This window comes from Phoca vitulina, unplaced genomic scaffold, assembly GCF_004348235.1.
Source record: "Phoca vitulina isolate PV1807 unplaced genomic scaffold, GSC_HSeal_1.0 scaffold48, whole genome shotgun sequence".
In the NCBI taxonomy this organism is placed as follows: Eukaryota; Metazoa; Chordata; class Mammalia; order Carnivora; family Phocidae; genus Phoca; species Phoca vitulina.
The window spans coordinates 4,743,793-4,770,865 of NW_022589751.1; the positions used below are offsets into that span (position 1 = coordinate 4,743,793).

The following is a 27,073-nucleotide window of genomic DNA, read 5'->3' on the forward strand; positions in this document are numbered from 1 at the left end:
TTTTGTGGTTCTAGATAGTTTCCTGTTGAGAGCCTTGCTGAGTTTAATTACTTTTAGGGGAAAAACTCTTCATGCTGGTGAACTCAGCCATAAAACACCATCAATCCAATGAGTAGGCCTAGGTTCCCCCCAACACAAGACTTTTGTTTTTGTCTTTGTTTTTTTCACTTACAGAACAATACAAACAAACTCCACATAACTGATGAATCAGTAAATTTTAAAACTTTGATCTTCACCCGGAGACAACACAAAGAAACTCTGAAACCAGAGCAGGAACGTAGTGTGTCCTGCATGAACTCCTCCCTCCACAAACTCATTCAGTGCTATTTGAATAGCTGCCACAGGCTTGGTCTGATCTCTTGAGCCCTCCATAACATTGGGTCAGACAGTAACATCAATGCTATGTTTAGCCATGAGGGAAATCAAGGTCAAAAACAGACCCATGAATAGTGCAAGCTATTTTTTGGTTTGTAATTTTTCTTAGGAAAACAAGGAGATGCTTGGTCTATATATTTAGGCTTGAGAGCTCCAGATCCTAACGTGAACTTTCTGGGTAATGTCTTGTGATTCATTTAGTCTCTCTGTGACCTTTTCAGACCCAGCACAAAACACATGGATGGAAATTCACACCAGCAATTCACAGGTGGGGAAGTGGAATTCAGTCCAATTCAGTTTTTAGTGTAGCAGAACCACTATAAGTCAGGATACCTGGGCTCTGATCGAACTGCCAACTGCTTCCTAACTTGAGGGGAGTTGCTTTCCTTCCATGGGTCTTGGTTTTCTCCTCCCTCATGTGAGGATGCTGAGCCACTTATTTCTAAGTTGCTTTCCTTCCTGTGTTGATGTTCAATGAAGCTAGGGCCAGAGGGACTCCTAGGAATAAGTGCTTCCAGTACTCAGAGGACCCAACTTCCTCCTGGGGAGGAAACATGGAAATTAAAGGGCCCCATTTGCTCACCTTGACTTAGCTGGGGGTGAAGAGCTGAAAAGGGCACCTGCTGATGTTATTCAAGAACTCCAGAATATCATTCTTTGTGGGCACTGATTCTATAATATTTGGGATGACAATAAAAGTTGGAGTCAGCAAACTTTTTCTGTAAAAGGTCAGATAATAAATATTTTAGGCTTCACAGGGCTAGTCTCTGTTGCAATCACTCAACCCGCACCATTGTCGTGTGAAAGCAGATGCAGACAATCCTTAAACACAGGAGCAGGTTGTGTTCTATTACAAAACAGGTGGTGGGGACTTGACCAATGTGCTGTAGTTCACTGACCCATGATATAAATGGCAGCCTTTGGAAGATCCCTGAAATAGGAGCCACAAGAGGTAGGTCGAAGCCAAAGTTCACCATTGAAGTAACTGGCAAATTATTTAACTTCTGTAAATCTCAGTTCCTTCATTTTCAAATGAGAAAAAGAACAAAAGAAAAGAAAATGGTACATACTGTGCCTCAAAGGAATAAGAATGCTAACAGTTAACACTGGAATATTATAAAATTTAAAATATTCCTTTCACATTTATCATCACATTTAATTCTAAAAAACAAAAACCCTTAGTATCCACCTAAACTGGTAGTTGTTACCTAATTCCTAACATTCTGGCTTGTAGATATCATTATTCCCATTTTACGGAAAAGACACTGAAGGTCCCGTGAGGGGGGGAAATGAGGCAAAAACTGTCGGGTGCTACATTAGCACAAGGTGCCATAATTATTCAAGATGAGGAAAATAAGGTCTCCCAAGTCCTCCCTTCACAGGTTCAAGGAGTGGATTTTCATCCTAGTATTTAAAATCCAATTCAACATACATGTTCTAACATCCACTGTCATGTGTAATCAGCCTCCACCCTCAAGGAGCTTCTGATCCTCATAAAGAGCCCTAATTTACCCCCAAGGAGAGGCTGGAGAATCCCTCCTATGTCCTTGTCCTCTCTCAGAGCATATCCAGGAAAAGAGCTGCTGCTATTTGCATGGACATGGTAGTTACGTGGCAACAGAGAACCAGGCGTGTTTCCTACCTCTGCCAATAAGACACATGGAGGAATGGGGAGGGGGAAATACTCTGAGAAATCTGGACTCTTCCACCTGCCAACAGCCCTAGGTGAGAAGGCTTTGAGAATTCTCCTTTGCCTGAGGCTATGCAAAGACAAGGGTGACAGGTACACAGGCAGTGTCTTCCCAGGCTTGAAAGGGGATGATCAGACTAAAAGACACACATGGAGATCACCACTTTCAAGGGTTTGAAATCATCCCAGACATCACTTTAAAACATTTTACAATTTTGAAGAGCAAAGATCACAGCTGTTGAATTTCATTTGCACAGTATAATTTGACACTTACATGACTTTTTTGGGTGTTTTTGACATATATTTTTCTACCATTAAAGGGAGCATTGTACTAATATGGAAAACCAGGAAAACACAGGAAAAAAAAAATGATTGATGAAATAAGAGTAATCCATAATTCCATAAGGCAAAATAACTATTAATGTGGCAGACTGTTTTCAAAGATTGTTTTCAAAGATGGCCACAGCCATTCCTCCCCTTGTGCATGCCCTTTGGCTACTGACCTTGCCATTCTCATCCAGAAGTGGAGTTTGATTTTCCCTTCCATTGAATCTGGGTGGACACTGCAGCTTGCTTTGCCAATAGAATGTCACAGAGTGAGGTTTTACAAATAATGATGCTAGGCCTTAAGAGAACTTAGAGCTTTTGTTTTTGTCTGCTTGGAGCCCTGAGTCTCCATATTAAAAAAAAAAAGTCTAAGGGCTCCTGTGTGGCTCAGTTGATTAAGTGTCTGACTCTTGATCTCAGCTCAGGTCTTGATCTCAGGGTCATGAGTTCAAGCCCAGCATGGGGCTCCTTTAAAAAAAAATGTCTTCTAGGGCACCTATGTGACTCAGATGGTTAAGCGTCTGCCTTTGGCTCAGGTCATGATCCCAGGGTCCTGGGATTGAGTCCCACATCAGGCTCCCTGCTCCTTGGGAGCCTGCTTCTCCCTCTGCCTCTTTCTCTCTCTCTCTCTGTGTCTCTCTTGAATAAATAAATAAAATCTTTTAAAAAAAAAAGTCTTCTAAAACGAACTACTTAAATAAGATCCAGAGTCTTGTAATACTGCACAAGCCCAAATTTCAATGGAAAATCAGGCATACCAAGAACACAGACGATCTCAAATCAAATAAGAAAAGAAAATCAACAGACACCGACACCAAAATGACACAAATGTTGGAATTATCTGACAAGGATTTTAGAGCAGTCATCATCAAAGTGCTTGATGAGCCTATGAACATGCTTGAACCAAATGGAAATATAGGAAGTCACAGAAGAGAAACAGAAGATATAAAGAAGAACCAAATGGAAATTTTAGAACTAAAACATACCATAAATAAAATAAACAACTAAGCGGTTGGGCTTAACAGCAGAATGGAGAGGACAAAGGGAGAATCGGTAAAGTTGAAAATGAAACAATACCCAATTACCCAATCTGAACAACAGAGAGAAAACAAATAGAAAAAAAAAAAAAGATGAATAGAGCCTTTGGGACATGGAAAACTATAACAAAAGATTAACATTCATGTCACTGAAGTCTAGAAAAAGAGGAGAAAGTGGGCAGGCTGAAAAAAGTATTCTAAGAAATCATGGTTGAACAGTTCCCACATTTGGCAAGACATAAATCTACAGATACAAGAAGCTGAAAGAAACCCACACATTATAAACCCAAAGAAATCTGTGTCAAGATATATCATGGTTAAACTTCTGAAAACTAAAGACAAAGAAAGAAAACAAACAAACCTTGAAAGTCACCTGAGAGAAATGATGCATACTTATATAGAGAAAACAACTGGACAGAGTTGGACTTCTCATCAGAATCCATGAAGGCCAGAAGGAATTGGCACCACATTTTTCAAATGCTGAATGACAAGTGTCAATCCAGAATTTTATAATTAGCAAAAACATCCTTCACAAATGGAGGAGAAATGAAGATATTTTCAGATGAAGAGCAACTGGAATTGGTTGCCAGCAGAGCAACTATATAAGAATGACTAATGGAAGCTCTCTAACCAGAAAGAAGATGATAAGGGAAGGAACCTTTGAAAATCAGGATGGAAGAAAGAACACAGGAAAATAAAAAGCATGGGTAAATGCGGTAATATTTCCTCCTTAAGTTTTCTAAATTATGTTTGATGGTGGAAGCAAAAATTATAACAACGTGTGCTGTGGTTCTCGATGTATATAAAGGAAAGATTTAAGACAAGTGTAGTGGGAGAGACAAAAAGGAGGTAAGGTTTCTACGCTTCAGTCAAACTGGTAAGTGTTGACACCCCCAGCCTGCGGTAAGCAGTGTGTGTATATCCTGCAATACCCAGAACAATCACTATAAAAACTATATAAGAAGAAAAACACTCAAAAACACTATTGATAAATCAAAATTGGATTTAAGTAATTCACAAGAACCCAAGAAAAAAGGAAACAGAAAAATGAAAAAGAAAACAAACAGAAAGCAAAATTCTTCCAAAAAAACCCCACAATTATAGTGGCCTCCGAGCAATCAGGTGCAAAGTGGTTAAAGCCAGTCCTCTGGAGCCAACCTACGGGACCAAATTCCTGGCTGTGTCCCATTGGACAAATTTCCTAATCTACCTGTACCTCAGGTACTAAATCTGTAAACTGAAGATAATGATATCCACTTCACAGGATTTTGTTGAGGTTTAAACAAACCAATATTTACTTATAACAACACCTGACGATTGGTAAATATGATACACCTATTTTCCAATTAAATAAATTAAATTGATTCCAATAAATTAAACTGATTTCCTAACAATTATTCCTCTTTTTTACACTCAAATTTTTTATAAAGATTATTTATTCATGAGAAAGCGAACCCGCGAACAGGGGAGGGGGTGAAAGAGCAGAGGGGGAAAGAGAGAGAGAATCTCCAGCAGACTTCCCACTGAGTGCAGAGCCCGCGGCATGAGATCATGACCTGAGGCGAAATCAAGAGCCCGAGGCTCAACCAGCTGAGCCACCTAGGCACCCTGACCCTCATAAATTAACACTGTGAAAAACATCCTTATACTTTAGTCTTATTCCATATTTCTGACTATTTTTAGGATACAGGAAACCTCTGAAATGTTTTGATGTTCATGTGCAGCCCCACTCCTTTTTCCTGGCAGGATAAACTTCACAGACTTCTAGAAGAACTTGAATAACTAAAGCAGCTGTTGTTTTCACCAAATTTGTTTTGCCAGCACACAGAGAGCAGAGGTCTTTATGGCAGATGATGTAAGGAAAGCCTAATAGCTTATGACTTTACACTAATGATTTCACTAAAGCAGCCTAATATCTTGGTTAAGAGCATGGGCTCTGAAGTTTGATTGCCTCGGTTCAAACTCCAGTTCTATCATTTATTAGCTGTGCCACCTTAGGCACATTGCTTAACCTGTCTGTGCTTCTGTGTTGATTTTCTTCATCTATAAAAAGGGGGAGGGCCGCCTGGGTGGCTCGGTCGTTAAGCGGCTGCCTTCGGCTCAGGTCATGATCCCAGAGTCCTGGGATCGAGTCCCGCATCAGGCTCCCTGCTCAGTGCAGAGCCTGCTTCTCCCTCTCCCTCTCCCCCTGCTTGTGTTCTCTGTCTTGCTCTCTGTCAAATAAATAAATAAAATCTTTAAAAAAAAATAAGAGGAAATAATAGTATCACAGGGATGTCATGAGGATGAAAAGAGTTAATACACCTGAAGTGCTCAGAGTAGTGCCTGCCATTAGAACGAATAGAAAAGTTAAGTGAAGCTTCCTTCCTGATGGCCTAAATCCATCCTGCAAGTGGGCCGATAAGAAACTGATCGTGACCCTTCCATGTGCGACGGTGGTTCTCATGACTGAGCAATGTTGGCTGCCAGGAGTGTGGTGGGGCGCCTGGTCATGTGCCACCACTACGTTAGCCTACTGAACATCAGCTCTGCAAGAAATCATGAGCGAAACAAGTAATTTTCATAAAGCATTTTTTTCATCTGAGCTGACTCTAGCTGCCGGCCCATGTGGGAGCTTAGCACATTTATTGGATGACAAACAGATTGGCCTGTTCCATCCGGGTATCTGAAAGGCTCAACGTGCGGTTTGAAATCTTTGAAATTCTTGGTCTACAGGAACTGCGTGACTCAGAGGGAGCATTTTTAGATTTCTTATGGCTATAAATCAAAGTATAAGATCATGCTTTGGGAGATGTTGTTTATTGTGTTCTTAAATGGAGTAAAAAAATAAACTTAAGATTCCCTCTTAAACTCTGGGCTTAGAGCAGATTCTATTCTGAGGTATTATTAGTCAGTATATAAACAGACTCTACAGAGACAAATTGTACAAAATCCCATAATTCCGTTCTACCAAAGAATAGCAGCTGTTTGCTGGGGAAAAAAAAAATAAACAGCTTCCTATCTTTCCTTTCTCCTTTCCTCATCTTTAATGGCTGACTTTACTCTGGAATCCAGACAAGGGACAGACTACAAAAGCACTAATCCATCCATTGTATTCAACTTTGCAGCAGGATATTCAAGACCCAAAGGAACCACTCTCAGATTTCATGCATCATAGAAAAGAGATGTTTGAGGCTGATACATACGTCCTCAACTCAACTTAATGTTGACCATAGATCCTGATTTCCTATCACTGTTCCAATGTGCAATATTCTGGCCTATTCTTAGCATAAATTATCAAATTATCCTGAAATCCCAATAGCTAAGCATTCTTGTTACACCTCCTCTATGACCCTGAGGAGCCATGTGTCCTATTTGAAGGTATGAAAAATATTAGGACCATGAACCCAGGCAGTTCCTCCCATTCGTAACTGCTGAGTATGGTATGCCCATTTCCAGGGTACAATGTTGGGGTCTGGACTCCATAATTTGGAGAACATGGCCAGTGTTCCAAAGAAAGCCTCAAAAGGGATGCCTTTTACAATTTCTTAAGAATTTCTGCCCCAGTATGTTTTGCAGGTCTCACAGATTTATTATTTTTTTAAAGATTTTATTTATTTATTTGAGAGAGAGAGCACCAGTGGGGAGGGATAGAGGGAGAGGCAGACTCCCCACTGAGCAGGGAGCCCATCCCAGGACCCTGCAGTCATGACCTGAGTCAAAAGCAGACACTTAACCAACTGAGCCACCCAGGTGCCCCAGGCTTCACAGATTTGAAGGAGAATTTGGTATAAACAAGGAGGCTCTGCTAGAGGATTTCCAGCTGGGGACTATTTACATCTTGAACCCTGTTCTCATAGGACATAAGCTCAACAGAGCAAGGCCAAGGTAATTGGAACAGAAACCAAAGAGGCACTCCAGCCTCTGTTGCTTTAAGAGTGTGCACTCTGGAATTAGACAGCATGGGTCTGAATCTTGTCTCTACCACTTATTAGCTGTGTGACCTTAGATAAGCTAAACAAATTCTCTTTGGTCATAATAGTGTCATCCTGACAGGATTGTTGTGAGGAGTAAATGAGCTAAAACACATAGACTAGTACTTCTAAAACAACATTTCCTGTTTTAGGGTTCTTATCATTTGAAGTTATTAGCATTGTTATGTCCATATTGAGCGAGATTTACAATGGTTGCTTAGAAAACCAGAACCAATAAAGTGTATTAAGCACCTACCATTCACTCAATCCTGAGCTAAGCACTCAGTCTTTGAGGATATAAAAACATGAGTAGGGGCGCCTGGCTCAGTCGTTAAGCGTCTGCCTTCGGCTCAGGTCATGATCCCAGCGTCCTGGGATCAAGCCCCGCATCGGGCTCCCTGCTCCGCGGGAAGCCTGCTTCTCCCTCTCCCACTCCCCCTGCTTGTGTTCCCTCTCTCGCTGTGTCTCTCTCTGTCAAATAAATAAATAAAATCTTAAAAAAAAAACATATGAGTAAATGGGGGAGAAGAGAAAAATATACTATGTAGAAGTATTTCAAATAATTTATATACTCAGCAGAACCTACTCCTTGAGTGTAGGCTGCACCCAGTGACTTTCTAAAGAGCCATAAACAGTACGGGAAGGGGTGGGAGGCCTGCAACTTTACAGTGAAGAAACCTGACAAACACTAACTCAGCCAAACATCAAGCTCATCGTAACAATGATAAATCATGTTAATTATATGCACCCCAGCACCAGTCAACTATGGGAAAAACCTGAGACAAATCACAACTGAGGATCATTCAATACCTGGCCAGTTCTCCCCAAAATTGCCAAGGTCAGAAACAAGGGACGTCTGAGGAGCTGTCACAGCCAGGAGGAGTCTAAGGAGATATGAACTACTAAATGTAGTGTGGGTGGTCCTGGAACTAAAAAGGACATTAGGTAAAAACCAAAGAAATCTAAATAAAGTATGGATCTAGTCAATAATGTATCATAGCGGTTCAACCATTATAACAAATGTACTTTACCTAATGTAAGATGTTAGTCAAAGGAGAAACTGATTGCTGGGCCGTATGGGAACTCTGCACTGTCTTTGCAATTTTTCTAAAAATCCAGAACTGTTCTAAAAATTAAAGTTTAGGGCACCTGGGTGGCTTAGTCGGTTAAGAGTCTGCCTTCGGCTCAGATCATGATCTCTGGGTCCTGGGATCGAGTCCTGCATCAGGCTCTCCCTGCTTAGCGGGGAGTCTGCTTCTCCCTCTCCCCTGCCCCCCCTCCCCGCCCCCCCTCTCTCTCACACACACACAAAAATAAATAAAATCTTTTTAAAAAATTAAAATTAAAATTTATTTAAAATAAAAAAGATATGGATTTGGCTCATAAGAATGTCCCGGAGTAATGGGGAGACATGTGATTAAGTCATAAATTACAAGGCAGCGTGGTGGGTGTGACAATGGAAGCACGTATGTACAGAGCCCACACACAGCTCGGAGAGGTTAATTCCAATGTTGAGGGTGGTTAAGCATGGCGTGAGGAGGGAGGCATTGTCTGAGCTGCAGTTTTCAGGAACCAATCAGGAGGTGGGGAGGGCAGGCCTCCTAAGCAGAGGGAATGCCTGAGTAAAGATTTGGAAACTATCGAGCCTTTTGGAGTTGTCAGGGCACTAAGCATAAAGGGCAGGAGTCACAAAACAGGAGACTGACAAGGGAAGAGCCAGATCAGAAAGAACCTGGCAGTTAGACTACGGACTGGACCTCACTTAGCCGGAGGGAGGTCGGCTCATCAAAACCATTCCAAAAGGGGATGACTGGAAGAGCAAAGCAGAGGGAAACTGCTGACAAGCACCCCATTCTCTTCAAATTAGAATGCCTATCATCCCTCCACTGCCAGAAATAACGGCTGGAAAGTACTGGGCTTGACCTATTTTAATTCCATTTGTCACTGGGCTCAATTTATTGATGGCTAATAGGCTCTTTCCAGAGCAAGATTCATGACTCGAGAAAAAGAACTTACCATTATTAGTCGGAAGGCTTTTCCTGGGATGGACAGAAAAAATATCAAATGAGGCTTGGCCCGGATGACCAGTTTGGGCCATCTCCGCCTGTGTAGGGGTCCACGTGAGCCAGCGCCGCGTCAGTGAGGGCAGGAAGGGGGCAGACATTGGGCGGGGGATAAGGATGGGAGTGCAAATGCCCTTTTATAATGGGCTAGAATTCAAAGAAGTGCCCTGGCTATTGAGCTCCAACCTGAGCACAGACCAGCAGACTAGGAAGGCTATTAAAATAAAAATACAATTCTCCATCACTTTTTGCAGAAGTACGAGCATACTGCCCCATTATTAAGAACAGGCAGTGTGGGTAATGGGTTTTAATGGTGCCAATTTAATTTCTAACTTATGAAATCCATGAAGAGCAGAATTTGTCCAATCAACCATTCTGGTTGCCCCAATGATGGGAAGAGGCAGAAATTCCAGATGTCCCACAACACCTGGGACAGTCCCACCCAACAAAGAACTGTCCTGCATTCCACATACTTCACACATGTCACTCCAGAGGGCCATGAGGAACAAAACCTACGTATAATTATCAGAGCCAAGAACATAACTCTGTCTTACCTATAAAAACAAAGTATCTTTTGCAAGATACTAATTTTGCAGAAACCCAACCACCATGTAAATCAAAGAGTTTCTGTTGTTTGAAACTTCCAAGAGTTGCTCACCATTTTGGACGGTACCATGACTTACTTAATAGCAGCACTAATGGTAGTTTTGGATCCAAGACTCTGTGAGCCCATTTTTCACAGTCTCTGCATTCACAGAGTTTCCAAATATAAATGCAAGTATGCAACACCTTCATTGTGGCCCTGTTTAAAAATTTACATATTGAAACATATCTCCTTTTAGTAGAAATCTCTTTCTTTTTATTTCTCCTCTATATTATTGCTAAGATGTTACATTGTTTTAATTGTGTGAATAGGGACTTCATTTTAGGATAGTAAAGGGGACATTATGTTTGCTATAAGTAGGTGGTGGGTCTGATAGGGTTAAGAATCATAGTATTAGATTCAAGGGGGCTAAGAAATGGGGAGAAAGCCCCTCCCAGCAGCCTGCCCCTTCATTATCTCTAAGATGAAGTTAAATGGCTCTGGTGGGCTCTGTTAGTCCACTACTAAGGGATTCTGCTTAAGGAAATTCCTGAGGGCAGAAGCCCAAATGAGCTCCAGGAGTGTCTCAGAAGTTTGGGGCTGCTCTGAGACCCAATTGAACACAATTAAACTCCAAACATGCTTCAGAAACGTCAGGGGAAGTCTAGTCTCCTTAGTCCTGAGACCAAGCCATGAATGGGTTCTGCTTTAAAAGGGTAATATCTGATACACAGAGACAGAAGGAAGCCCTATTAAACTGTTTTCTACGAGAGGGCAGGGTGACCATGTACCAGCTTTTCCCACATCGGGCATCGGCACCTTAGCTGAAATCATTAAGTAGATTTCCTTTGTTCCAATAAGGTTTTGTATTATCGTGTTTTGTTTTCACCTGTAGGAGGATTTGGTGAGGAGTACGGTGCCAGTAAAGACAAAGATGCTTTCTATGACGCAAGCTAGCACACAGTGGAAAGAGAGACCCTTAGGGTTCTGATGTCGGTCTCCAGGTCCTCCTCACCAAGCAGCACGGAGATAGCCTTTAAGCAGGAGAACCAGGGGACCGGTTCTGACCCAGCCAGGCTTCTTTTTTGCACACTGCATAGCATTCTTGATCTACACAGCCTCAGGTCTTTGGTTCCTGCATCAGGGTGAGGTGCACAGTGCTCAGCAAAGAAAACCTGGACAGACATCCAAATCAATGGTGTCTACCACAGTGCCCCACCCGAGTTGCAGGAACAAGCCTCCTCGGTGTACAATGCCTGCTTCAGAAGATTCTAGACATTAACACTGGATGGGAATTGGTACCCTAAACAGAACTTCTCAGGGTACTCGTGATTTTACTAAATTGTCAGCAACAATACTACCCTTTCCAATCTCCCAGGGCTTTATCTGACTCAAATCCTGTTATTTGTCTCCATTTCCCTCGGTGAAAATATTAAAAGGTCAGTGCTTGAACTAGCTGAGGAAATCCATGTTGTACCCAAACAGTGGCATACTTAACCTAATCTGAGGGAGAATTTTTAATTGAAGTACTTCCCACCAAACCCACATGGCTCATATGATCAGCACCAAAAGTCACTTGCAGAAAGCTGTAGGTCAGGTGTTGATCTCTTTTTAGGGCAGTTTCCAAGGAATTTTCCTCTGAGGGCATTATAAATAATAGCAAAAATAACAAAACACCAGCACCGATCAAATGCTATTTATTGGGTCCTAACTATATTCCAGATATCACACTAAGGGCACGTGGCCTCTGCCATCTCCTTCCCACAACTACTCCACCGTAGAAGTATTACCATCCCTAATTTCTAGACAAGCAAACTGAAGTTCATGTATGCTAATTAGCTTTTCCAAGCAGTGTAGAAATAGATGTGAGCCCAGGACTGAATCCAACGCTCTCATCCTCATCATGACAGGAGAGGCAGCATGGACCATGGATAGAATATGAACTCCAGCATGAAATACATCCCCAGTCACTGGCTGTGTGATCTGGAATAAATCTCTCAATCCTGGGCTTCTGTTTCTCCGAAATTCCATGGGCTGTATAAACTGATCAAAGGAGAGCACAGATAGGTGTAGACCGTTGCTTGAGGCTGGGCTGGCTTGTTTATTCTCTGAATGGAGTCAACTGAAAGGTTGTGCATAGGATACTCCCAGGTGCACACTGACGGCGAGGGCAGGATGCCCACTTGAAGAAGAATGACTGCAACTAATGTATGGATTTACGTTTGCAAGGCCAGTGCTCTTGAAGCTGTTCATGGGTCAGTCCCTTTGCACAGGGTGAAGAGTAGAGACAGCTGTCCTCCGTTTTCTGCCGTCTTGAGTGTTTGTAGTCATTGCTATCTGAATACCCCTGAGATTTCCTCATCCTTCTGGATTTTGCTGCTGTTGGGTCCTGGAAACTGCTGAGAGCTAAATCCAAAGGAAAAAAATATAGACTTAAAATCCATATGGTATAATATATAGGACTATATATATAACATATATCATACAATTTATAATAATATATATTTGATATTATATGTGTGTGTGTGTATATATATATATCAGAGCCCAATTACTAGCTGCATGTACGCAAAAGTACACAAAAGTTAAAGCTATATAGGAAATGAAGTACGCTGTACCACATGATGGAACTAATACATGAAATGGACATAAAATTCTCCAAAGCATAAATTTAAAAGGAATATAGATTTTATTTAATCATGAGGGGAAACATGATAACAAGAGCTTTGTTCTTGTCCAGCTCTGCCATTGGCTAGCTCTGTGAACTCTGTAAGACACAGTGAGGTCCATAACAAGCTTATGGGTCAGACAATTTAAATTATGGTGTGGCAGGGCATTGATCTGCACAATACGACAATACAATTCAGATGTGCAATAGCAACAAAACAAATGAAAGTCCTATTTGTCCCACAATTAATCACATCGTTGTAAGGCTCTCATTCCCATGGTGGAAAGACCATAGGGGAAAATGAAATACTTAAATTTGACAAGTCAACTTGATTTAATGTCAAGTTTTAAAAAGTCTCCTTCAGTGCAACAATTTTATTTGGACAAATAGTCAATTCAAACTCACACTCAGAGAAGTTCTTCCCTCTTTAATTTCAATATTCTCCCTTTCCTTCCTTCTTCACAGTATAGTATCGGAGTAGAGGGCAAGTCTACTGTGTATCTGTTTCTTGGTAGGGCTGAGGCATCTGGTCTACCTGCTTTCCTTCCCTCACTGCTCTCCAGTGTACATGTCATTGGTGCAGACAGGCTCCTGGGCACTTTCTACAGGTGTCTGTGGAGGTACAGCTAATCCTAGAGATTTAGGGTGTTTGCTCGCCCCTGCTCCTTAGTGTCCTGAATACAGTGGTCAAAACAAATCAAGAAGTAAATGTCTGAGAAAGTATGGGAACAATAATCTTATTCCAACTCCACCCACAACATCAATAACCATCTATAGTAGATGACTCAACATGTTTTATCTCCAGTCCTATTCCCTGAGCAGGTGACATATGTGGCCAACTACTACTTCGTATCTCCATCTGGTGCCTGAAAGACACCTCAAATTGAATATATTCAACCAAATTCATCATCTTAATCCCCCCCAAATCTGGCCTTATTTTAGTTTTCCTTACAACAGTAAGTACCTCTACCATCTACCAGCTATTTGAGCTAGGAATTTAGAGTTCATTCTTAAAAGCCTCTCTACCTCATCAGGTGCAATTATTTTAACCTCCTAATTACCTCACAGATCTGAGCCCTTCCTCTCTGTCTTCACTGCCCCCTGTCTCTCAACTGGGCTTCCTCAACGGCCTCCTGACTGCTTTACCTGTATCCATTCTGGCCTTTTAATCTGCTTTCCCCCTCAGCCAGAGGGATGTTCGCTAAGTAAACACAGTGCCAGCAGCGTGCACACACACACACACACGCACACGTACACATACTTCTTAAAACTCTAGTTGGCATTCTATTATTCTAAGAGAAAGACCAAAATATTTCACACGCATCTCAGAATCCTATGTCATCTGACCCCCCACTTGCCTCTGCAGCTCCCCTCACACACTTGCCTTCACTCTCTGAGTTCCCGTGACACTGGCCCAATTTCAACCTCTCAATCTGAAAGGCTCCTTCCTGACACAAAGCCTTTGTCTCTGCTATTCCCTCTGTCTTGAAGGCTCCTCTCCCCACTTAACCCTCCTTTTCCTGGCTAACAGTAACTCTTCCTTTGAACCTCACCTTAGCATCATTTCCTTGGGGAGCCTTTCTAACCTTCCAGATGATGTAAAATCTCCTTGTGAAATGTACTTTCTCTCAGCTCTCAAGTTTACATGTATGCATATGATTCTTTGATTAATGGACATCCCCTTTTACTAGATTATAAGCTTCCTGAAAGCAGGGACTGTATCTGCTTTACTCACCATTTTATCTTTGGCATTCTGAACCATGCATGGTACATAGTAAGGTGATGTCATACATATTTTTTATTTCCACTCATTGAATGCATAACTGATTGAATAAAATCCATCCAGAAACTCTTTGATGATTACATTTTTAAAAATATAATAAGTCATTGATATTTGTGGAATTGACTGTCAATGGGAGAAATGTTTTTAGGTTGGAGATTTTGACAGCTGTTTATGCCACCTATTAGCTTGGTACGCTATGGAAAATCATTTAACTCAGCGGCAGCATTAAAATAATAAACCTGTTTTCAATCACAAAGCTACAGATAAATAGTCAAGTATTATACAAATGTAAGGCATTATGATTTTATTGGCAAGTTTAAAAGCCTTCTATGCAAAAGCCACAAAAAAATACATAAGAACACGTAATTAATGTTGAAAAAAGCCTGTGATTTCCCCCACAGACTTTAATTTTATATTAATCAATGCAATGTTTAATCAAATGTTACACTAAATATTTATGGAACATTCTTTAGGTAACGAATACCTTGCAAAAAATATCTATTTCCTATCATGTAATCATTATTATAGTTCAGTTCCATGGGTGGTAGCAGCTCCTTCCCCATAGATGAGAAAAACTGAGCTTTAAGCAGGTAACTGCCTTGTCCAAGGTCATGAGCTAGTAAGGGATGAGCGAGGGTTCCAACACCTGGTGTCTGTGACTTCAAAACCATCCATGCTTCTGGAAATTTGGGCTAATTTAAAGGAGAAATTTTATCAAACAAAAGTAGCATTTCACTTTTTTTAGTGGTTGGGGGGAAGGTCATTATTAAAACCCAAATTAGTAGCCTAGAAAATGGCCGGCAAGAAATATCTCAAAGACCTGAGAAAAAAGTATAGAGACAGAAATCATGAAGGAAAAGTTTAGAGACTTAGAATCTCTATGTCCACTGTTGAATCTCAGATCTGTACCTCTGAAACAAATAATGCAATATATGTTAAGAAAGAAAAAAAGAAGAAGAAGAATGTAGCAGGAGGGGAAGAATGAAGGGGGGGATATCGGAGGGGGAGAAGAACCATGAGAGACGATGGACTCTGAAAAACAAACTGAGGGCTCTAGAGGGGAGGGGGGTGGGAGGATGGGTTAGCCTGGTGATGGGTATTGAGGAGGGCACGTTCTGCATGGAGCACTGGGTGTTATGCACAAACAATGAATCATGGAACACTATATCTAAAACTAATGATGTAATGTATGGGGATTAACATAACAATAAAAAAATTAAAAAAAAAAAAAAAAGAATCTCTATGTCCAGAAGACCTAACAAATGAATAACAGATATTTTAGAAGGACAAAGGGAGATAGATAAGAGGAGGTAGTAGTTAGACAAATAAATGGAGAAAATGTTTGTGAGATAATGAAAGACTTAAGTCTACAAGATTGAAAGGGCTCTCTGATTTCGAGCCTGGAATACTCTTAGGCATGCCTCAATAAAATTTCTGATCTCTTAAGTAAGGATAAAGAGAAAAAAATCTTAAACACCACCAAGAAAAAAAAAAAAAGCTACCTACATGGGAAGAAAAGAAATCAGACTGGCACTTAGAACATTGGAAGTTAAACAATAGAATGAAATCTATAGATAAGAGCAAAGACAGCAACTGAATTCTATACCCTATGAACATATGATCACCCTTCCATGAAGGATGTGCAAGACTTCAGAGTGAATCATGCATAGAGTCCATTTAAGGAAAATACTCAAGAATATTCACTTAAATAAAAAGTGAAACCAAAAAGAAACCTCAAGATGAAAAAAGAAAAATAAAAGAGCAGTGAGCAAATAAAATTGATTGACTTGTACATAAATCTTGGTGCAGATACATGTAGAGCTGAAGATATAGGTATAAAAAAGCGAGGACAAACGATCTGATATTGCCCAACAGAGGGTTAAAGAGGGATGCTTGAAATAGCAGAGGAGGAGAACACCAATAGATACTAATTCCCAGCAAAATCTAGAAATTGAGAGTGAGGAAAAAAGAAAGGATTCCAAAAGTTCAATGGTAGAAAGAGAGGAAAGAAAAGTGAAAGGAAAAGTATTTTAATAGTTTCATCCTGTAGGGTGGGGGGGGGGGGGGGAACTGGAGAAATAAAGCACCCCACAGTGAAAGAGCTCTGAGTTAGGGAAATAGTTTATTCATCTGCTGGAAGACGATCATTAAGAAAAGGGAAAAATACACAACCGCTAATAATGCAAAGAGTCCAAGAACTAATCTTAAATTAACAAGGGGAAAGAAACAGAATGAATATCAACTAAAACCAGCTAGGTTAAGAAAAAGGAAACAAAGTAATGAAATGCAAAGATTGAAGAAATAAAGTCATTATACTGAATGTGAATACACTGAAGTATCCTAGTCAAATACCAAAACTGTCAGCCCAGATTATATTTATATTGCTATTTGCAGAAAACACACTTAAGTTGAGTGATAAAGAATGAAGGAAAATGAAAAGATCAGCAAGGAAATACCAGACAAATGCAAACAAAAAGAAAATAGATATGGGATTATTAATACCAGATAAGGTGAAATTTAAAGTTAAAGCATTGGGCGCCTGGGTGGTTCAGTCATTAAGCGTCTGCCTTCAGCTCAGGTCATGATCCCAGGGTCCTAGAATCAAGCAAGCTCCACATCGGGCTCCCTGCTCCGCAGGAAGCCTGCTTCTCCCTCTCCCACTCCCCCTGCTTGTGTTCCCTCTCTCGCTGTGTCTCTCTCTGTCAAATAAATAAATAAAATCTTTTAAAAAAAATAAAGCTAAAGCATTATAGAAGATTGAAAGAATCATTAGGTACTGGTAAAAAGCACAGTTTAGGAATTTCGCTAAATCATTGTAGGGGCGCCTGGGTGGCTCAGTTGGTTAAGCATCGCCTTTGGTTCAGGTCGTGATCTTGGGGTCCTGGGATCCAGCCCGTGTTGGGCTCCCTGCTCAGCAGGGAGTCTGCTTCTCCCTCTCCCTCTGCCCTTCCCTCCTGGCTTGTGCTCTCTCTCACTATCTCAAATAAATAAAATCTTTAAAAAATAAATAAATAAAAAGCAAATCATTATAAACTATATGTACTAAAAAAATGGCAGCTAAATAGGTGGAGCAAAAGCTACTCTCTGTATAAGGAAAACCTGAAGAAAACACATTTGTAATACAGTTCGCTCAGAACCCAGCCATCAAGGGTACGTAAGGATAGAAGAATGTAATGGTACAGTCAATAAACTTGTCTTCATAGACATACGCAGCGGGGCACAGGAGGTGGTTTGTACCAGCTTTGGAGAGCCCGTCGTGAGTATGGCCACCCCACCTCCATACTGAGTGATGTCACGCTGGTGGCTAGAAACAGGCCGTGGTGGCCATAGATACACCTGGAAACACAAACACTACAGATGCTGCAAAGCGTCAACTCCAGAGAGCTGGCTGTTCAACTTTTATCAGCTCACCACTGGGTAGCTACATGAAAATTTACATTTAAATAGAGAATATAGTTTTTCTCATATACTCACGGAACATTTTGAAAAATTAATCGTGTACTTGATTCAAAACCTTAACAGATTCTAAAACTGGAGGGACTTTTCACAAACTACATTTTTCTGATCATGCGCCAAGGACAATTGAAATAAGTAATATAAAAGTGACAAGAATTATGACAGACAATTTAGAAACATACTCCTAGTAAGTGCTAGGGCAAAAGAGCACAATAAAAGGGAAATCAGAATCATCTAGAAAGCAAGGAAAGGGAGAACCATTCATTAGGAATCTACGCAGGCAAACGTAAAGCACTACTCCAAAGAAATTGTATAGCCTTAAATGTCTTTATTATTAAAGAAGAAAGAGTAAGGACAAATAATGCAAAGAGTCCAAGAACTAATCTTAAGAAACTGGAAAGAAAAAAACCACAACATGAACCAAGAAGAAATAGAAAGAGAATTAATAACAATAACAAATGCAACTAATAAAACAGAAAACACAGACTAGAAAGGATAAAAAAAAAAAAAGCTTAAAACTTGACTCTGGAAGGAAACAAATAGATAATTTTTTTCATCAGGATCTTGAATAAAAAAAAAAACCAAGAGAGCAAACATAGAGCAATATTAAAAATAAGAAAAGAAATATAACCACAGATGTAGGAGCAATTAAGATAATTTATAAGAAGATGAAACTAAGGAGACACATTTGAAAATGCTTTTCCTGCAACACACAAATTATTTAAACTGATCTAAGAAGAAAAAGAAAATTCAAATATTCCAATGACGCTAAAATTGGAAAAGAGATTAAAAGTCCACCATTCAATGTAGCAGGAGGGGAAGAATGAAGGGGGGGAAATCGGAGGGGGAGAAGAACTATGAGAGACGATGGACTCTGAAAAACAAACTGAGGGTTCTGGGGGGGGGGTGGGAGGATGGGTTAGCCTGGTGATGGGTATTGAGGAGGGCACGTTCTGCATGGAGCACTGGGTGTTATGCACAAACAATGAATCATGGAACACTATATCTAAAACTAATGATGTAATGTATGGGGATTAACATAACAATAAAAAAAAAAAAAGTCCACCATTCAAAATAGCACAAGACCGTCTGGGTTCATAGCTATGTTTTAGCCATCTTTTAAAGAACAGACAAATATTTATTTAAGCTATTCCATTCCTAGGAAGAAGATAAAAATGTCTCTAGTTAACTTTTAGAAGATAAAATTATTCTAATATCAAATCTCATAAACAAACCTGATCAAAATTTTTTTAAGAAAGAAGAGAGGAAGAGAAAGAAAACTTTCTTCTAGATGTTATTTCCGTAAGAATGGGGATGTTTACACTTAAATACTAGCCTCAGCACCCAGACTAATACATGACAGAAAGCAGGTGCTCAGTAAACATCTTTTGAATGAATAATAGACCAATTTTCCTCATGGATAAAGATGCCAAAACTAAAAACAAATGTTAGTAAATAGAATCTGACAACACATCAAAATATTTATAGCATATTAACAGATGCTGAAAAGACATTTGATATCCTAATGTCATAGAGTATTTTAATTAAAATCAAACATTACAGATGGAATGATATATAATACCAAAATTCTTTATTATTGTGAAAATTCTAGCCAATTCAGCAAGTAAAAAAAAGTAAAATAATGAATATAAGCATCAAAAGAGAAAAAAGGAGTAATATATTATTGTTGATGCGTGCTCCTATACATTGAAAAGCCAAATATCTTGGAGAAATTTCCATAGGAATCATTGAGTGACAAAATCAAAATGCACTAAAGTGGACATAATATCTCAATCCCTAAAACAATAGCAAAAAAACACAAATATCCAAGAGGGAGAGAGATTTGTAAGCATGGCAAGATATATAGAAGGTTATTTTGGATTATCATGTGTCAAAGAACTGAGTGAAGGAAGAATAACAGGAAGGAAAAGCCAGGTAAAATTCAAAATGCACCTACACATACACACTTATGCAAAATTATGTATCTATATGCATTTGTGCAAAATTATATATACTGCACGTATAAAACATATAAAGAAATTAAGTTAAAATTTTATTTTTATTAGCAAAATAGTTTTTAAAGGATTCATTTTTTTTTTTTTTTTAATTTTTAAAGGGTTGCATTGCTTCAAAGGAAGGTACAGAATGAAATAATTCAGAGGTTATCCTTCCCAACTACAACTCAAGGGGTTGAGAGGAAGATTGAGAACACAGAGCATAAACTCCAATGCCATCTCCTTCTAGGGCACTGCCCTAGAACCCCTGGCCTGCTTCCTAACACGGTCTTTCTCTGCAACTTTCCATAGGGAATGCCCTCCAACTGCTTGGTGATTTATTAGCCATAAGAAGGAATTAGCCAACAACCACAAGTGTGTGCAGCTCGATGCAATTTCTCCACCAATGGGCCCCATTAGAGGGTCAGTTTCATTCCTTTATGTTTCTGCTCAAATAACTGGATGATTAAAATTTCTAATTGTTTCTTTTCTCTAAGCTTCTTCTAATCCCTCTGCTGCACAATTATAAAACCAGGAGTAGGTGAGACTGTCTCGAAGAGCCTTCTTTCTAAAGCAGCAACCCCCCACCCCATTCATTTGACCATGGTTTTCTTAAAAGGGTAGCTCATTAAACATTCAGAGGGATGCCCATGAGGTATACTCCATGGTTGAATGGATGGTTCAAATGTGTTCAGTCATGCTAGAAATATTCAGTGTATTTTATCTTATAAAGTAACAAAAATATTAGAAAGTCTAAATCATCTTATTCATTAAAATTAAAATAATATGTTTAATCTTACATTTTTGTTATAAACTTGGGATAAAAAATATTTTAATATAAGAAGTGAATTTTTTATTCTTTATTACTTACCCTCTTAGGCATATTTTGGATCCTGGTGCAGTACCAAGATTATTCTTACATTTGCTTTCACTGTGGCATTATTTAAAAATCCCAGCTCGCACAAAGTCATGGGAACGAAAGATGCACATACATGTTATGTCTTGAGATATTTGGATATTCTTAAGTTGGACTAATCTAAAAAGTATTGATTGTTTCATTATGAACAATCACCTTTTCCTTTTCTTCTTTTTTAGAGGGAGAAAGAGAGAGCAAGTGGGGGGTGAGGGGAGACAGAGGGGGAGGGACAGAAGGTGAGGGGAGAGGGACAGAGAGGGAAGGAGAGAGAATCTTAAGCAAGCTCCACTGCTCTGCTCGGCATGCAGCCTGAGTTAGGGCTCGATCTCACAACCCTGAGATCACGACCTGAGCAGAAATCAATAGTCGGTCACTTAACTGACTGAGCCACCCAGGCACCCCATTATCTTTTTCTTTTTAAAGAAACTACAGGCTTTGATTGTTCATCTTCAATTTTGCAATAGTCCTTTGTGTTTTTTAAATTAATATATAACTTTGATAACTACAAAATTATGCTCTTTTGATTAAAACTCTTTAAGCTATGCTAGGTTCATGACAGACTAGTTTGTTTATTAAAAATATTTAATTAACAATTAACATTCAATAGCACAATAACATTCATCACCTTTAACCACCCTCCCGAAATCGAGAGAGACCTATATGTAGATTACAGAGAAACTGAGTGGATCTGGAGCCATTTCTTGGCAGTTAGCTCATTATAGCAAAATAAAACTTATAACTATAAGGTGGAATGTCTTTCTAGAGACAAATATAGCTTGTCTACATATTTTTTAAAAGCTTAATTTCTCCTATTAATATGAATCTGGCCCAATTCCTTGCAAAATAATATCCAGGTCATTTCACAGTAAAGATACACTTGTCCTTCCTCATATTAACAAGGAGCAACTAGTTGCACACTGAAATCACTCTTTTTCTAGTCCTAAAGTTGCCCCTTTGTCCCCCAAAGGGGAAACAGACATCTCAGTCCATCCTGACACAACACATTGTTGTCATTACTTGATGAATACCCAGCTTTTCCTCACTAGAGTATAAACTCTGTGAAGTCAGAATCCTTGTCTATCTGGATCCCCAATGTCATTGTTTCTTGAGCTTTGTATAGTTCCTGGAACATAGTAGGAACTCAGTATTTGTGGAACCAAGAAGAGGAGGAATGGGGAGAGGAAGGAAGGAAAGAAGGAAGTCAGGAAGCGAGCAGGCATATAATAATAAATGATAGCTTCTTGTTCAATAAGTGGTCATGGTTATTATTGCTGTCACTACTCACATTTTATGGATGGAGTTCTAAGTCCATTTGTTTGCATTTACAAAGACTTCATTAGTCCTTCAGACATTTTGTTGGGCTTTCGCTACAATATAATCATATTTCCAGGCTAACGTCTCTGAAAGAAATTTTCTGTGGCTTCTGTTTTATTTCTAAGCGAAGCATAAGGTATCAACATTTCCAAACAAAACAAAACAAAAAAAGTTTTTCTGAAGATATTTGAACCAAGAACAACAAGTTATGTTTTCACAAGGAAATGGATTTTCTATTAAATGGCAAATTCCTTCAAATGGCTGTTTCATAGAGTTCTTGGCAAAACGGTGTTTTTTAAAATTTACGTGTTTAAATTTAGATCACTGAAAAGTCCATTTCAAGAATGTTTTCTGAACACAGGAAGAGCATCTTCACTCAGTTGTGAAGAAGGCCAATTTTCTTCTACTGTACACTTTCACTCAGCATTTTGCTCTTCTGAGCTAGAAAAACAGGCAACAACACTCTGTTAGCCTTTAAACTTTCTATTACAGTCCACATCATCATCTCAAGAGCACTATTATATTTTAGCGCTTTTCAGAAAAGTTATCATACTCAAAAAATATGGCTATTTGTCAACATCCTCATCTGTACCAAGATGACTTCTCCCTTCCCCTGCCTTTCTCACCTGGAATGCTTTCTCAGTGTTTGAAATCATTTTAAACTGAAAAAGTAATTCTCCATCTTTGTTGGTTTTATCCAAAAAAATGGAAACAAGGTGTCATTACTGTCCACATCGTCCTAACCCTCACCCATGGCAGACATCACTAATTGATTATGGCAAATCCAGTGCCTAGATTTGAACACAGAGTACATATCAACCTGGGCTTCCAGGCAGTCACCCACAATTATTTAGACTGTTTATGATGAGAGAACACTTGTTTTGCCAGAGATAGTCTAGAAACTATCTGAAAGTTAGGGCAATTAGCCACCTTGAGATCCATTTCAATTCTATTATTCATTTCTATCTACAAATTATTTTACCCCCCAAAGTTGGGAGAGACAACTTAAGTAATCTTTCATACTCCAGAATAGTAAAATTTCAACATTTATCATGCTGTTGTCAGCCATCAAGTAAGAAAGTAGCAACTAGGTATAGGTTTAAGTAGTAGTAGTTGTGTGTCCTATGGAAAGATTGCAGTGGTCTCTTTAGATCTTGTATAAATCAAGAAAAAGTAAGTACATGAGAAGTCAGTAAGATGCATGTTATTGGAAATGTAGAATAAAGTTGGTCTTGGGCAAAGAGGAGTGGAAAAGAGGTCCCAAGAAGAAAAGGAGAGAGTATAGAACTAACCCTGCCCATTCAGGCTGACAAAACATGGGACAAGAAAGGAATGAATTCTGCTGCAGGATGGGAGGCCGAGAGTGTGAAAGAATCAACTAGTTCAAACCTACCACATTTTACCTCAAACAGTGTGGTGTCTGTGGCACTTTGCATCTGTGTTTGTGTTATGGTCCATCTACTCACACAAGTTTTCATTTCGTGGTACAGCATGTTTTTACAACTGAAGCAATGGAATAGGGATGCCTCCTGATTATGAAGTAAACTGGAAGAGGGAGTGGGCAATTACTTGGGTTGATAATCTTCAGAGCCCAAACCCAAGCAATAATCACACATTCCCACCATTTTCCCTATGGAAGTGGCAAGAACGTACCATTGGTTAATAGGTTAATATTTTTAGCAGGCAAAATTTTACTAATCTATATGTTTAAAATGATTACATGCTCTCTATAAGATACTCTTTATTGAACTACAATAGAATATTTGGGTAGCAGAAATTAACTTCTAGGTACATCTTTCTTTTTTTCAATCCCCCAAGATCCATGATCAAAGCTGTTCTAAGAGTTGTAATACTAAAGGAAAGTACTGTTTTTCTTGTACAGAGGGATGGTCTTCCCAACCCAGTATCTATGGAAGGCATCATTTTGGTGCTTTCCACAGCAATGGGAATAAGTCTGCCCTGAGCCATCCACATCACTTACCTGGACCCCGTTACAAGCATACCTGTTAAGACAGTATAATTTGAGGTCATGGCCTCATTTTTTTTTGGCAAAACTGGGAATTGAATATGTGAACTTGTTCTCATATGAATGTCATTTGTGGGAGCTCAGTGGAGATACACTGTCTTTCCTATTCTTCTGGAAATAATAATCCAGCTTCCAGCTACCTTAATATTATGTAAAGTCCTGGTTAAAAAAATAAATAAATAAATAAATAACCTTGCCTTGAGAACCTGAGATCCACTCTGACTCCTCTCATATAGGTCCCTAGCTAATGCTAAAAGCATAATACGATTTTTATAAAGATGGGGATGTGCCTCAGCATAAAATAAAATATGGTGTTATCAGAAGGAAGCCAGAGGAGTTTATGAAGGTTCAAAATCTTCCCCGTATTTTTCTGTTTTGCTAAATATAGAAACGATGAATCATATGAATGGGTGTGCTCAGCGTTCCTCTCCCCAGCTCCAAGCTCTTTTCCTTTTGGGAGGGGGTGGCTTGAAATGTGGAACACTGTGTCAGCTTGCTTTCAACCTTCTGGTCTCCCATCAAAGCCCTAGAAGTCTAGAAACTGTTACCAATTTTTCCCTGGTCCAACTGGAGACAATTTCAGGAGAGAATGAAATACTCTGTATCAGTCAGAATTCCCCAAAGAAGCAGAAAGCAGAATCACATTTATTTATGGATATATACATATAGAGATAGAGATTATTTATATATAGAGAGAGAAAGAGAGAGATTATATATATATGAAATATAAATAGGATATAAAATAGGATATATATACACATATATAAACACACATTTATATATATGTTACATATATGTGTATACACACACACACACACACACACACACACAGTCTTGAGTCAAAAATCTACAGGGCAGACTAGCAGGCTGGAGGCTCAGGCAGGATTTCTATGTTACAGTCTTGAGGCAAAAGTCCTTCTTCTTCCTAAAGGCTCAGTTTCTGTACTAAATAAATTCAGCTGATTATATAAGTGCCACTCACATTGTCAAGGGCAATCTCTTTCATATAAAATCACTTGTAACTGTAAATGTTAATCACATCTACAAAATTTACCTTTGCGACAACATCTAGGCTAATGTTTGACCAAACAACTGGGCACAACAGTCTAGCCAAGTTGACAATTAAAATTAACCATCGTGCATCAGTCCTAGCAATGTCTCAAATTGTTGATCTTCTAGAAATTATTTCTTTACATCTTGTTCTACCAGATTAATAAATATGTGATTTTTCTTGTTCTAAAATAAATTAAAGAAATGTCAAAATGATGGCTTTATACACAGCACAGAGCCTTTAGAAGTAGAAGGGAAAATGGTGTCGCAAGCCTTAGAGTTATTTAAAGATCAAAGAAAAGCTCTAAGATATTGCAAGGTCCTTAAATATAGGAATAAATTGTAGGAATAAATGTAAAAATAAATTGGAATTGGAAAGCATTCCAAGGGTAGATGTCTGATACTGTTATCACCTCAGAAGTATACAAGTTCTGGAATTGAAGCAACATAGCTAAAGTCAATACACGTGCAAGACGCATTACACTAGAATCTGGAGGGTTTTTTCCTTTTACAGGAAAGAGAAGTACAACCTTTTTTAGGAGTTTACATTCTCTGTGATTGCTTTCATTTCAATAAATAAGATCAAGAAGAAAATGAAGGTGTTTTATTATCACCCAAAATTCGACAATAAATAGACACAAAGTGGAACTGATTTAGTTTGCGACACCATAAATGCAACATCCTATTGTTCTAAAAGTGCCTTTCATTTATTCATTAGTGTTGTTATTCAGCATGATTGCGTGCCTGCTCTGTCCCAGGCTCTCTGCTGTGGACTGACAACACAGTCACTTCTAGTATCATGGCAGTGACCCTCAGAAGGATTTGCTTGTATTTATAAAATACCTGGGAGGCAGAGAGATAACATTTTTTTTCTGTGCATAAATGCATAAACATTGCCTGAATGGCTATACCATCATCTGCCAGATGGGTACATCCGCCAAGCTGGGTCAACAATGTTTGTGTATGCTTAGTAACATCCCTCTTCGAAGTATGCCTACCTCCCAACACCTGCCACCCACATGCTCCCAAATCCATCATTTTTCTTTCTTTCCTGGCTCCTTTGAGTTTTTCCTCAACATAGCACAGATCATCACTTACTGTTTGTATCTGTTTCTTGTTCATCATTATATCCCCTGTTCTTGGCCTAGAAAAGGAAAAGAGATGAATGGTTATTTGTTGAGTGAATGAACAAATGGCAATTCACAATTATATGAACTCTGAAACCTGCCCTGGGTCCGGGAATGAGGGAAATATAGCTTACTCCCTGACCAAACAGGCATTCCCAACCATGGGCTGTCTATGTTACTATCTTTGAAAAGATACATCTTTTTACGAATAGAAAACCCAGAAATGGACCCACAACTATATGGTCAACTAATCTTCGACAAAGCAGGAAAGAATACCCAATGGAAAAAAGACAGTCTCTTCAAAAAATGGTGTTGAAACCTGGACAGCAACAAGCAGAAGAATGAAACCGGACCACTTTCTTACACCGTACACAAAAATAAATTCAAAATGGATGAAAGACCTCAATGTGAGACAGGAATCCATCAAAATCCTAGAGGAGAACACAGGCAACAACCTCTTTGACCTCGGCCACAGCAACTTCTTACTAGACATGTCTCCTGAGACAAGGGAAACAAAAGCAAAAATGAACTATTGGGATTTCATCAAGATAAAAAGCTTCTGCACAGCAAAGGAAACAATCAATAAAACTAAAAAGCAACCTTTGGAATGGGAGAAGATATATGCAAATGACATATCTGATAAAGGGTTAGTATCCAAAATCTATAAAGAACTTATCAAACTCAACACTCCAAAACAAATAATCCAGTTAA

At 39.2% G+C, this 27,073-nt stretch overlaps 1 long non-coding RNA gene across 1 annotated transcript; it reads right to left on the minus strand.

Moving 5' to 3' along the window:
* Nucleotides 1–11,714: 11,714 nt before the first annotated feature.
* LOC116649549 lies at nucleotides 11,715–26,793 on the minus strand. The gene is made up of 3 exons (XR_004302695.1): nucleotides 26,764–26,793; nucleotides 26,334–26,379; nucleotides 11,715–12,434 (listed from the first exon to the last, which is right to left on the minus strand). It is a non-coding gene; the product is annotated as an uncharacterized LOC116649549 (long non-coding RNA).
* Between the last annotated feature and the right edge of the window lie 280 nt (nucleotides 26,794–27,073).